This window comes from Otolemur garnettii, unplaced genomic scaffold, assembly GCF_000181295.1.
Source record: "Otolemur garnettii isolate 467f Iridium unplaced genomic scaffold, OtoGar3 scaffold00070, whole genome shotgun sequence".
NCBI classification, from domain to species: Eukaryota; Metazoa; Chordata; class Mammalia; order Primates; family Galagidae; genus Otolemur; species Otolemur garnettii.
Genome location: NW_003852465.1, coordinates 8227956 through 8239946, shown reverse-complemented (window position 1 = coordinate 8239946; position 11991 = coordinate 8227956). Strand labels below are relative to the sequence as shown.

The 11991-nt window shown below is 49.6% G+C and overlaps 1 protein-coding gene across 2 annotated transcripts in view; it reads left to right on the top strand.

Moving 5' to 3' along the window:
- VDR (vitamin D receptor) overlaps nucleotides 1–11991 on the top strand; it is a 54735-nt gene that overhangs the window by 9367 nt on the left and 33377 nt on the right. The window contains exon 2 of one of the 2 annotated variants that reach the window (XM_003793570.2): nucleotides 10395–10474. The exons of the other annotated variant lie outside the window; for it this stretch is intronic. The gene's annotated coding sequence lies outside the window, so the exon portion shown is untranslated. The remainder of the gene's footprint in view (nucleotides 1–10394; nucleotides 10475–11991) is intronic. 2 annotated transcript variants of the gene reach the window in all.

The window sequence follows — 11991 nt, the reverse complement described above, 5'->3', positions numbered from 1 at the left end:
CCCCCCTCCCCATATTCTTAGGCTATTTGGTTATAGCTTTCATATAAAAAGGTTTAAATTAGTTTCATAATAGGGGTGTGTACATTGGATACTTTTCCCTCCATTCTTGTGATACTTAACAGGGGGCCAGTTCACTGTCCCTCAGACCATTGGAGGGCTGGACTGTGAGCCCCGGGACGAGTCAGCTGCTAAGCAGGACAGGCAGTGGAAGCAAAAACACCTAGTGGGCCAGATAAATGTCCTAGGCGGGCTGCATGTGGCCCGCGGGCCATAGTTTGAGGACGCCTGCTCTAGTCTAAGTAAGAGCTGGAGATATGGAGGATGGAGAAATTTCTGGTTCTCACAGGTCTTCTCTGGCTGCCACCCTCTTGCCCCATATTGGTCCACAGGTGGTAGCAGGTGGAGCAGACAGTTAGTCCAAGCCCTTGATGATGGTGCCACCTGTCTATAAATCTCAGCTCCAGGGAAGTGCAGGGAAAGGCCCTAAACAGGTGGTGGCCCATGGCCAGCCTCCTCTTCCCACCTTCTGCCTGCCCGGCACCCTGAGCTATTGTTCCGAAAACTGGGCAATAAATAGCTCACTGCGGGAGTTATTTTTGTCTCTGTTAAACTTCAACCCCTGGCTTCTGATGAGCCTGGCTGCAGAGTTGCCTTTCAATTCAGGGAGAGTTCTGGAGCGAGTGAGGGTGGGGAGGAAAAGTGAAGCAGTGGGTGGAGGGGTGCCACCTCTTCCCCATGGCAGGAGATAGGCCCTGACCGCTGATATCCTCCTCTAAGATGCTGCCCCTCAGTTGTCTGACTGCCAGCAACTGACGGAATGGGGTCCAGCCTAGGCCGCAGGGCTTCACCCACAAGTCCTTTAACTGAGACCAGGCTCTAAGATGGTCCATCGAATTCCTTCCTAGGAATGGTTGCCTCTGCTGGAAAGAGAGTGGAGTAAAGGGGGTGGAAATTCTGCTACCTGGCCTAGCTCAGGCCAGTGGGGTGGGAGGGTGGCTATAGACAACTGACTGCCAGGAGGGAAAGAAGTTGGTCCTGAGTCTAGAGACACTGGGTTTAGCTCTTACTCTGTCCTTCACCCCTAGATACCAAAGAAAAACAAGGACTAGGAAGATGGCCAATGGGAAGGGGCAGGGAGGGGGCATTGCATTTTGGAAAGGGTTTACAAGTTAGGACAGAGGCAGCTTTTCCCTACCACTGTGTGGGCCTGGGGAAGAATTCTCCAGACAGATTCCGGTATTTGGCCTGAAACATTGAAACAAGAGGGTTATGTTCAGTTACGGCTCCGAGGATGGGGCTGGCTCGTGTTCTGTTGGCCAGCGGCGAGTTTGGAGTCTGGAGATGGACGGGCATGTGCCCGTATGTGGATGAACTTTCCACACGTGTCCATGGTGCAGGCTGTTTGTGAGCACCATGTGTTTGTACCTGGTGCACTTCCCTAGAGCAATTCCTGGCAACAAGGAAATGACTTTGTGGACCAGGAGAGCAGAACAGGCTCAGTGAACCAGTGGAGATGGCTTTGGGGATCCGGAGCCCGGGTGGTAGTCCAATGCTTCCTGTGCCCAGCAACTGTATCTGGCCACTCTGGACAGGTTGATAAATGAAGTAAGGATTAGACTAGCGATATGCAGCTGAGTTGTTCACTAACTTCCCTTCCATCTGCCCTTATTGAATCATTTGTTCTTTCTTTTGATTTTCAGTCACAAAACATATTTTTCTCTATTTGGCTGTGTGAATTTTCCAGAGCTCCTTTTTCTACCAATTCCATCTAGTTCAATAACTGATGATCCTTGTATCTCCCCCAAAGGGCTGTGGGGAACAGTGGTTTTGTGTGTACACTGGCTGGCACTTCAGTTTTGCTGCGGATGAGGCCTGTTGCTTGGCTAACCTCTCAGTGAAGCAATGAGAGAGACCTCATTTTTATTTTCTTCACAACACTCAAGGTGGATTCAGGTTGGAATCGGAATCTGAAATACCATTGCAATAATTTAAAATTCCTGGTATTGCACATTCACTGGGTTTAACTGGAAGAAGTACTCAGTAATGGAAAGAATGGAATGTACTTCCTACAGTCTTTAAAATGAGTGTGGTCAGTTGGCTCATCTCTTTCTGGCACCCTCTCACTCTCTCCAGCCACACTGGTCTGGTTTCTCTGCCCCAAACATGCTCTTTCTCTTTTGTTCTCAGCCTATGCATGTGTGGTAACCTTTGCCTGGGACTCTCCTTACCCCTGTGCCCATGACCTTGTTAAATTCTTGGGCTCCTCCCAGTTTCTGTTGGGAGAGGACCTCCTCCAAAGACCCTTCTCTTTTCATCAAGATGAGGCCAAGGGCCCTCCCCTGCGCTCCCATATGCCTGGTGCTGACCTGGAGTATAGCGTGTTTTATGCTGAAGTGGGGCTTCCTGTTTGTCCCCCCTGAAGACTGTCAGCTTCAAGAGGGCAGGGTCTATGTCTGGTTCACTGCTGTATCTCTGACTTCTAGCACAGGCTTTGCCATGTGGTAAGTGCTTAAAACTAAGTATGGTTATCATCTATGACAGCAGAGGCCAGAACCGATGCCCACCACAGTGTGAGGCCATGAAGAAATACTGTAACCTCCTTGGCCCTCCAAGAGGGTCCCCAGAAGGGAATCTACACGGAGGGATGGTCAGGAGCCTGCCCAAACAGGAGCTCTGGACAAATTCTTTAGGAGGAAATCAATCTAATCACAAACTGAGGAGCAGCTGGTATCACTGCTGCTCTCTCGAAAGTAAATGGCAACCTCCCACTTGGCCTAGGTCCTGAGAAGCTTCATAAATACTGTCCACCCTCTCACTGATAACCCAGAGGATGGAGAGGATGCCTTCCGGTAAATCAGCCTCTCATGGGTCTAGTGCTGCCTGGTAGAGAGATATCTATCCTAGCCCTGTCCATCTCAGAGGACTGTGGGAGCCTCAGAATCTATCCGAGGATAAGTGAATGGCCTTCCCCAGGCCCTCAGAGCTGGGGAAGCCAAGAGTCTGGCTCAAAGGGCAGAGGTTGTCAAGCTTCAGGGTTCTCTGGGGTGAGAGCAGATGCAGCATAAGGAACCAGCACTAGATGTGGGGGGTGTGGGGGAGGGGCAGCACTGGAAGAGAGGGAGAGAAAGGGCTATGGGCAGAGGGGTGAGTAACCAGCGACAACTAGGGAGCCACAGGCCTCATCTTCCTTCCAAAGTCTGCTTGTTGGGGGAGGGATTGGAATGACCCTCTCTCTCCATCCCAAGTAGCCAGAGTTTTGGAAGCCACAGACAGTGGGTGGGATGGTCAGTTTTGTCCCAGCTCAGCAAAAATGTGGCTTCCTGGGATATGTTTGTTTGGCATGGAGCTTTTAGGACTGTGAGCAGACGTCCAGCCCTCCACTGCATCTCTCTGGGGCCTGCAGCTCTCCCGCTTGTTGTCCTGGCTTCTCTGAAGATTGCATTAATGACAGACACCGTGCTAATACTGACAACTGACTTGCAGACCGTGCACAGTGTGCCAGCTGCCCAGTCATGTGATCCCCACAACAGCCTTGAGACTCAGGTACCATCACGTCTCTATTTGTAGATAAGGAGATGGGAATGGTTTTAGGGGAACCTGGGTAGTGCCTAGGTGGCCAAGGATATCAGGCTGGCCCAGATGTAGGCAAGGGATCTGGTACCAAGAATCTCAAATCTCTTGGAGCTGGCAGGACCCAGGCTTTGGAGATTGACCTTTCACACAGTGCAGGAAGAGTTTGAGTGATTCAGAGATCATGTTGGTCCCAGATGGAAAATAAGGGGAAGAAGCTCGGCCAGGGTATAGGTTAGGGAGGTGTGGGGGTGGGTCTCAGAGGAATCTGCATGGGCAAGAGCAGACTCAGGCCTACATGGATGTGGGACCAACAAAATGGATGCTTGGCCTGGAGACAGGCATACTAAAAGCTGAGCTTGGGAGTCACTTGGAAGAAAGAAGCAGCTCTCTCTTACTGTCCTGAAGCCATTTTTGTTAAAAAAAAAAAAAAAAGAAAAAAAAGAAAGAAAGAAAGAAAGAAAAAAGAAAATCCCATTTGGCCATCAGCTGCACTAGCAACAGCAGAGGTTTGGGTCTGTCCAAAGGTGGGCTGGACTGCTCTCCCTGTGTCCTTGGTGCTCTCCCTTTGGGGTTCCCTCGGTTTCTGTGTCTTGGTCTCCTAGTAATTAGACAAACAGCTGTGATGCCCTGTCAGCTTTCCCGTGTGCAGATATCCTTGGGAAGTCCCCACCTCCTGGTATCCCAGGAAACTCCACCCAGAGTAGGGAAAGATCCGGCCAGGCACATCCCTCAGGTCTTCTCTGAAGAATGAGGTACACGTCCCCTTCCATGGCCCCTGTCTCCTTCACACCACACTCTCCCCTGGAAGCTGCTCAGGCAGGTGACTGGAGTCCTCAGGACTGGGCCAGGTGGAGCTGAGGAAGCACACACCCTCATTATGTGGCCTTGGACAGGTCACTTGCCCGCTGATGGCTTCAGTTCTTTTGTTTTTTGTTTTTGACTTTCCAATTTCTTTTCCTTTTAATTTTAGTTGCTAGATAATAATTGTACATATTTATGGAATACAGAGTGATATTTCAATATAGAAATATAATATATAATGATCAAGCCAGGGATTTGATACCACATATCCCTCATCTCAAACATCTGTCATTTCTTTGTGTTGTGAACACTCAAATTCCTCTCTTCTAGCTTTTTGGAAATATATAACAAATTATAGTTTACCATATTTGCCCCGTAGTGCTTCAGAACCCCAGGAGCCATTACTCTAACTGAGCTATAATTTTGTCACCACTAACCAACCTCTCCCCACCCTCCCTGCCCATCTCCCCTTCCCAGCCTCTAATACTTATGCTCCTGCTCTCAGAACCTCAGTTTCCTCAGCTGGAAAACCAGAGGGATGGGGCTGCAGCCTGTGCTTTCCTGCGCTTTACCAACTACCGCTGGTGCCCACACATCCCGTCAGTGACAGGGCATAGCCTGCCTGGAGAGCAGTAATCAGCCCAGAAATCTTGTTGACAAAGCTGAGGGCAGAGTTTCCACTGGAAAAAAGCAGCTTGCAGGAATAATTGTTATCAATAAGAAGCGGAAATCTATCTGAGGAAGCCATGTATCTCCTGCCTCACCTCCTGAGGCATCATGAGTTGCCACCTCTGAGTCCTACTGGGAAACCGCTTGTGTTCCCAAGAGTGGGAGGGCAGCTGGCCAAGAAGGAGCGCTGGTGACTGGGAGCTGCCTGACACCATAGGGGGTTGGTCCATGACTTTTGCCAGGTTCTTCAGGTGACAGACATTCCCAAAAGGGTTAACTGAGAACTGCCTTTATGGGTAAACTCCCTCCTGCAACTGCTGGGTCAAGAGCCGCTCACTCTCCCCTACACAGTCAGTCATTAAGAATGTTTGGTGAGCCTTGTAAATGTTCTTTGAGCTGCTGTGCCAGGGCCCAGCCTCCCCTGGGAATGGCCGAGTGGCAGACAGAGGGGGCAGGTCACCTCTGGTGAGGTGAAGGCCCCAGAGACAGATGCTGTCTGTGCGGACCATTTTACCTGCTGCTCTCATGAGGATCACAATCATACCTGGGAAGTCTGGGGGTCTAAGTCAAAATTAAATGTGACCCTGGACGTCTGCTGCCACTTCTCTCCTGCCATCCCATTCACAACAGCAACATTGTAGATTTATATATATATATATTTTTTAGGATAATTTTCTGACTGATGGAGGTAAAGTATCTTGAGGAATGAGCCCCTTTTTCTAATTTGCACCATGGCACCCTATAGTGGCCTTGCCAAACCCTCCTCTAGCAACCGGGTATGAATGGCAATAAATTCGTCTAAGCTGGCTGTAAAAGGACCAGCAAGTAAAAGTGGCATGGGGCCTGTAATCTCAGCTGCTCCAGAGGCTGAGGCCAGAGGATGGATGGAGCCCAGGACTTCAAGGTTACAGTGAGCTAGAATAGCACCACTGCACTCGCTCTGCAAGACCTACCAAGACCCTGTTTCTAAAAATTAAAGCTGCAGGGGCTGTTTCATGTGTACATAATGAAGAACTTTCTGAGCATAGAGCCATCCAGAGAGTGGACTGCTGTGGGAGCTAGTTCCGCATTAGGAAAAATATTCACACACAGACTAGAAAACTATTTGGCTAGAATGTTATAGGTGGGATTTAAGATCCTTGGAGTAGATGATGCTGAGTTACTTTCCAATATTGAGATTTTCTGAGATGACTGGTATCTATTAGGTTTTACTTGGGACATCATACTCTGCAGAAAATAATTTCCACCCCTTCTCACCCAGGTTTAAAATGTGTGTGTATGAAAGAACTGAGGAGACAGTTGCTGGCAACAAGGAGTTTGGATAAGTTCTATTTATACAACACACCCTCTCCCCTTTCCCTCATTTTCACTCTGTTTTCCCTCAGCTTCTTCCAGAAGGTAATGCTGAGACTGTTCAGGGTGGAGAAAGTGGGTACATGTTGGTGGTGGTTGGGGGGGAGGCAAAATGGGTATCTCCTTAGCTGGCAATGATAATTGCTAAGCCTAAGTTATATATTAGAATAACGAAATGACAAACTGGGCAGCGCCTGTGGCACAAAGGAGTAGGGCGCTGGCCCCATAGGCTGGAGGTGGAGGGTTCTAACCCAGCCCCAGCCAAAAACCACACAAAAAAAGAAAAAGAAAAAGAAAAAAGAAATGACAAATGGAAAGTTAGGTAGGTCATGAGGTGCTCGGCATTCTATGGGCAAGGTCAAAAGGATGATGAAAATGGTATGTGTGTATGCACAAGTGCGTATGCAGTTGCGGCTGGTGGACACATGGGCTTATCTACTCCAGAGAAAGCCCAGCACGTGGGTGACTCTGTGTGTGCCAACTTTATAAGGAGGAAGAATTTTCTCCCCCTCTATGGGGAAATCGCTTCACTTTCCAATTCTAACTAGAAGGAGTGGGAGCTTTGAGCTAATGTCAACAATCAGAAAGCCCAATTTTAATTACTTTGTCCTTCCCAAACTGACTGAGGGAGGACCCTCTCCTGGGCTCCGATCCTCCACTTGGATCCATTAGGGGCCACATCTTCCATGCCCTTCTTGCCCACTGGCCTCTGGGGATGAGTGGATCCCATTCACTCAGACGTGTGTTGGGGCTTATCTGGTTACTGAGGGGTCTAGGAGAAAGCTCCGTGAATGGCTCTTTCAAGGCCTCCTTGCATGGGAATTCTGATCTTGGGAGTTGCACACTTTTAGAGCTGGAGAAGACCTTCGCAGTCAGACCTCTTGTTCACCCTATAGTCCTAGAGTCATAGGTTGTCCATCCTCAGGACTCTGAGGATGGCCCAGTCAGTGTAATGGAGTTAAATTGAGCCCAGGAGAACTTTGATCCTTGTCTTCCCAGGGCTCTGCCCAGAATACCCAACAGCCACCACCCCACCAGGCTGTCTAGGCGAGACTGCCTGGGGATGCCCCTTTAACAGAAGCTGCTGGAAGGTGGGGGCGCCTGTTGTATGAGCTGACAGGCAGATGTGTAGGAGAGGCAATGTTTGTGGTTTAGGTGACTGGAAGGAAATATGTTATCTTCTCATTTTTGCTAAGACAAGGTCAGGACTGAGGTCAGCATCAGGCAGGGGTTTTGATGTGGGATGCAGGCCAGGAAGAATGGAAGCCAGGGGCTTTCTGCAGATTCAGGCTCCTCCCCCTCCACTTCTCTGAAGCTCAGTGCTAGGGAATTGGGTATTTCTGAAGCAGGGCCAGGAGAGGGTCCTCTGGGGACAGCCCCCTCAAAAGCAGTGTGATGCTGTATGTACTCAGAACATGAATTACTGGTGTGTGGGCATGTGACATGGCAGAGGCAGGGGACTGAGCAGGTTTTCCACTTGCCCTCTTTTTCTTTTCTTTTTTTTTTTTTTTTTTGAGACAGAGCCTCAAGCTATTCCCCTGGGTAGAGTGCCGTGGCATCACAGCTCACAGCAACCTCTGACTCCTGGGCTCAAGCGAGTCTCCTGCCTCAGCCTTCCAAGTAGCTGGGACTACAGGCGCCTGCCACAACACCCAGCTATTTTTTTGGGGTTTTGGTTGCAGCCCTCATTGTTGTTTTGGCAGGCCCGGGCTGGATTTGAACCTGCCACCTTAGGTGTATGTGGCTGGCACCTTAGCCACTTGAGCCACAGGCGCTGAGCTGACACTTGTCCTCTTTTTCACCCCATGTCTTTGCCCCACAGGCTTGCACTTGGATGAAGAGCTAAATCGAGGATAATCTCTCCTAAACAGACCATCCAGTAGTAAAAAGTTGAGTGGGGATAAGGAGAGGCCCACCTGTTGAATAGGGGTTTTCCTAGAGGCAAGGGGCTGGATGGCTGAAATTAGATCCTGGCTGAGGCCTGCTGTTCCCTGGCCTGGGGATCCTCGGAAGGAAAAAAAGGCTGCATATTCTCCTCCCTTATGACCTAGGGGCTGTTCTCTGTATTGCTCCCCAACTTAGTGGAAGTGAAGGGCATCCAGGGCTTAGGGTTGGGGAAATGAATTCACTAAACTGCCTAGATTCAAATTCCAGCTCCAAAGACAATCAACCTCCCTGCGCCTCAGTTTCTCCATCCCTAAGGTAGAGATAATAATGGCATCCACCTGACAAGGTTGGTAAGTGAGTATTCATGAAGAACTTGGAGCAGGGCCTAGAACAGAGTAATAGGGGCCCATCCTGATGATTATGATGGAAAATGGGAAGAGGTAGCAGGGGCAGAACCTTGCACATGGACGCTGCAGTCAGTCTGTCCTCTTTGGCTCCTGGTGCTACCACTCACCTGCTGTGGGACCTGGGCAAGTCATTCCAAGTGCCCTGAATTCTGGCTTGGCCATCTATGAAATAGGATTTCTCCTCACCTCACAGAACTGTTGTGAAGATTAACTGAAATAATGTAGGTAGAGCTTAGCAGGCCTGGCAGGTAGTAGATACTCAATCAACTTTTTTTCTTAAGCTTAAGGGGGCTGAGCTACCTGGATGTCACCTATAAGCTTTGAAAACCTTAAGGGCTGAGGATGGGAAAGCAGTATCCTTTCTATACCCACTTCACCCTCACTTCAGCCTTCCTGAGGGGAGGCTGAAAGATTGATAAGACCATACATAGTAGAGTCCAGAACGGTGTGTTCAGCTGGAGGGTACTGGGCAGTGTGAGCAGAGGGAGCAAAGGGGAGCCTGGTGTGCAGGGGTGCAGCAGCACACTTGTCTCCAGCAGGCCCACCTCAACTCCCATGGTCCTCGGAAGTGAGCTGGCCTAGCTCAGGCCATCTCAGCTCGTGGTCCTCTGGGGTTTTCCTTGGGTGTTCCCCTGGGAGCTGGCAGTGCTGGAGAGGGTGCAAATGAGTCAGTGTGCTGGTAGTTCTTGGACTGGGTCCAGGTCTTGGAAGCCTCTCTGGTTGTCCCCTTCCCTGCCTAATCGGGCCACTAGGAGACAGAGGTCTCTGAAGAGAGATAAAAACAGGGGGTCTGGACCTGCTCTATCTGGGGTTTGGCTTAAAGGTCTTTGCCACGGTTCAGGGTCAAATACCTGCATGTCTATTTCCCCAGTCACCTTCTGTTGGTATCAGGGAAGGGAGGAAGAGAGAGAGAGTGTGTATGTGTGTGTGTGTGTCTGTCTGTCTGTCTGTCTACCTCTACAGGTGAATGAGCAGGGCCAGCATGGGTAGAAGTGGGAAGGGTGAAATTCTGCCAGCCTCGCCACCTTGGTGACCTGTCATGCTGCTGAGACCCAGAGCCTGGGCCACAGAATCAGCCCCCCTGCAGCCTTTGCTGAGGCTGGGGGTGTTGAGCATGTCTGGGGAAGAGCTAAAAGTGGCAGAAAACATCCTGTTTGAAAGCAGCATGTTGCTGTATTTAACCCCTGCAGCACCTGCCATACACCCAGTCCCCGAGATCTCAGATCCCTGCCTTTGAAGCCGGCTGTCTCCACCCTCCACCACCAGGTTTAGCTTCTCTCCAGCTGCCTTGCAGTGGACTCTCAGCAGCCACTAAACTGCCCCATGGCTCTCTCCGGAGCAGCAGCAAGCCTACTATGGGGACTACCTACCTCCCTTAGGTAGTCCCCCTTGGGCCACTGACAGCCTGGGCTGAGAGAGGAGGAGGATGACCGCAGCAGGGGCAGTCTCCTCTGGCCCACTGCTTCTTGCTGCTCCCTGTCACAGGAAGGGCCTGTCCTGGTGGCTGCCCAGCCCCACCCTACAGCCCTGCTGGTGATGACATGGCATGCCAGCCCCCAACAAGGCACTTCAGCTTCAGTCCCTGATGTGGGGGCTGCAGTCCCTGGACAAAGCCTCTCATGTGCTCTCGCTGGGCTCCTTAGGGGAATGGCTAAGAGGTGGGAGCTGTGCTTTAGAGAAAACCTTAACTTTTCTTTGTTTCAGAAGCTCTTCAGTCTGAAGTATCCTGGAGCCTTCATAGAAGAGCACACTTGGGCTCCACTTCCCTGCCCCTGCCCCTTCAGGTAAGTGTTTCCCCATCAGCCACGGCTTCCCTGGCTTTTGTTTTTAGGGCATGGGGGGCAGGGGAGTCATAGCAAGGTGGTGGGCAGGGAAGGAGAGGAATACTATCCCAAGCTTTGCCAGTGCATCTACATATGCAGCTGAGACCCACAGGCGTAGGGCAGGCGTGGGTGCTCAGAGGGGCTCAGGAGGGTCCTTGCTGACTCCCAGCCAGGGCTCCAGGGCTCTGTCCTGCCTGTTTCGTGTTTCCTACACAGCCTCCATCTCCTCTTTCTCTCTCCTGCCCTCTTTAGTCTTTGCCTGTCATTCCTGGGACTTTTAGCTCTCAGGACATAGAATCCTAGGCCTCTCTCCACATCTGGGCTCTGGTCCTAGGTAGCAGCAAATAACCCTGAGCAGATGTGTGTCTTCTGTCAGCTCCCCTGAAGTGGCCCGGCACACTGGCTGCAGGATTAACCTTTCCGTCCAGCCTAACCAGTGCCTGGGCCCTCACCCCAGGCCAGGAGACCCTCAACCCACTGCAGGACTGCACTGCTGCTGTGCTGTGTAATACATGGTCCAACTTGCTTGTGCCACGTTATCTCCCAGTGAGCTCACATGATGCTGAACATTTGTTGAACTGATTCAACTGATAAGCCTTTTACTCCCCCCACCACCACTGGAGTTCTCTGTTTTCCACCAAATCCACCAGATGTTTGGGAGCCTGGATGATGACCTAAACTCTGCAAAAACATCATGATGACTGGGAGCTATAACATCTCAGCCAACCCGGGGTTAAGCCACAAACATCTTAGGCAGTTTCTCCTATTACCCCACCATGCTATTGGGCCTCTGGGATCCCTGCTCACATCTTGGACCGGTACTATGTTCTAAAAACCTATAGAAGTTAGCTGGGACTTAGGATGGTCTATAGCAATGTTTTTCAACCTTTTTTTTTTCTTTTTAATCTCACAGCACACTTGAACTTGTAGTTAAACTTCCATGGCACACTTCAATTATGTTGATTAAAAAAAAGAATGAAAAAAAAAACCCAATTACCGTGTTTGAATTTCTCTCAAAAATAATTTCATTAATGATCTTTAAAATTTTTCATGGCACACCTAAGATCCCCTCACAGCACATTGGTTGAAAATCACTGGTCTGTAGGGACAATGATGACAAACCCACAGGCATTTTTTTCTATTTTTCATTGTTTTTCAATTATGAAATGTTTCAGATATTGAAAGGCATACAAACATAGACATAGTGTTTTCATTGTAATAATAAGATACCACCTACCTGCCACTCAAAAAATAGAATACTTCTGCTACATAACACCTTACATACCCTTCCCCAATCTTATCTCTTCAAAGGCTTCTGCTAATCATTCTTTTGTCCTTTTTTATGTCTCTCTCTATATATATAATTATAAAACTCAGTCACATTTGACTTCTGAAATTACAAAAGGTACTCAAACACTGACATGTGTTCATCTTTTGTTACTGGTATATATATTGAGGACTATAATTTTTTTTTTTTT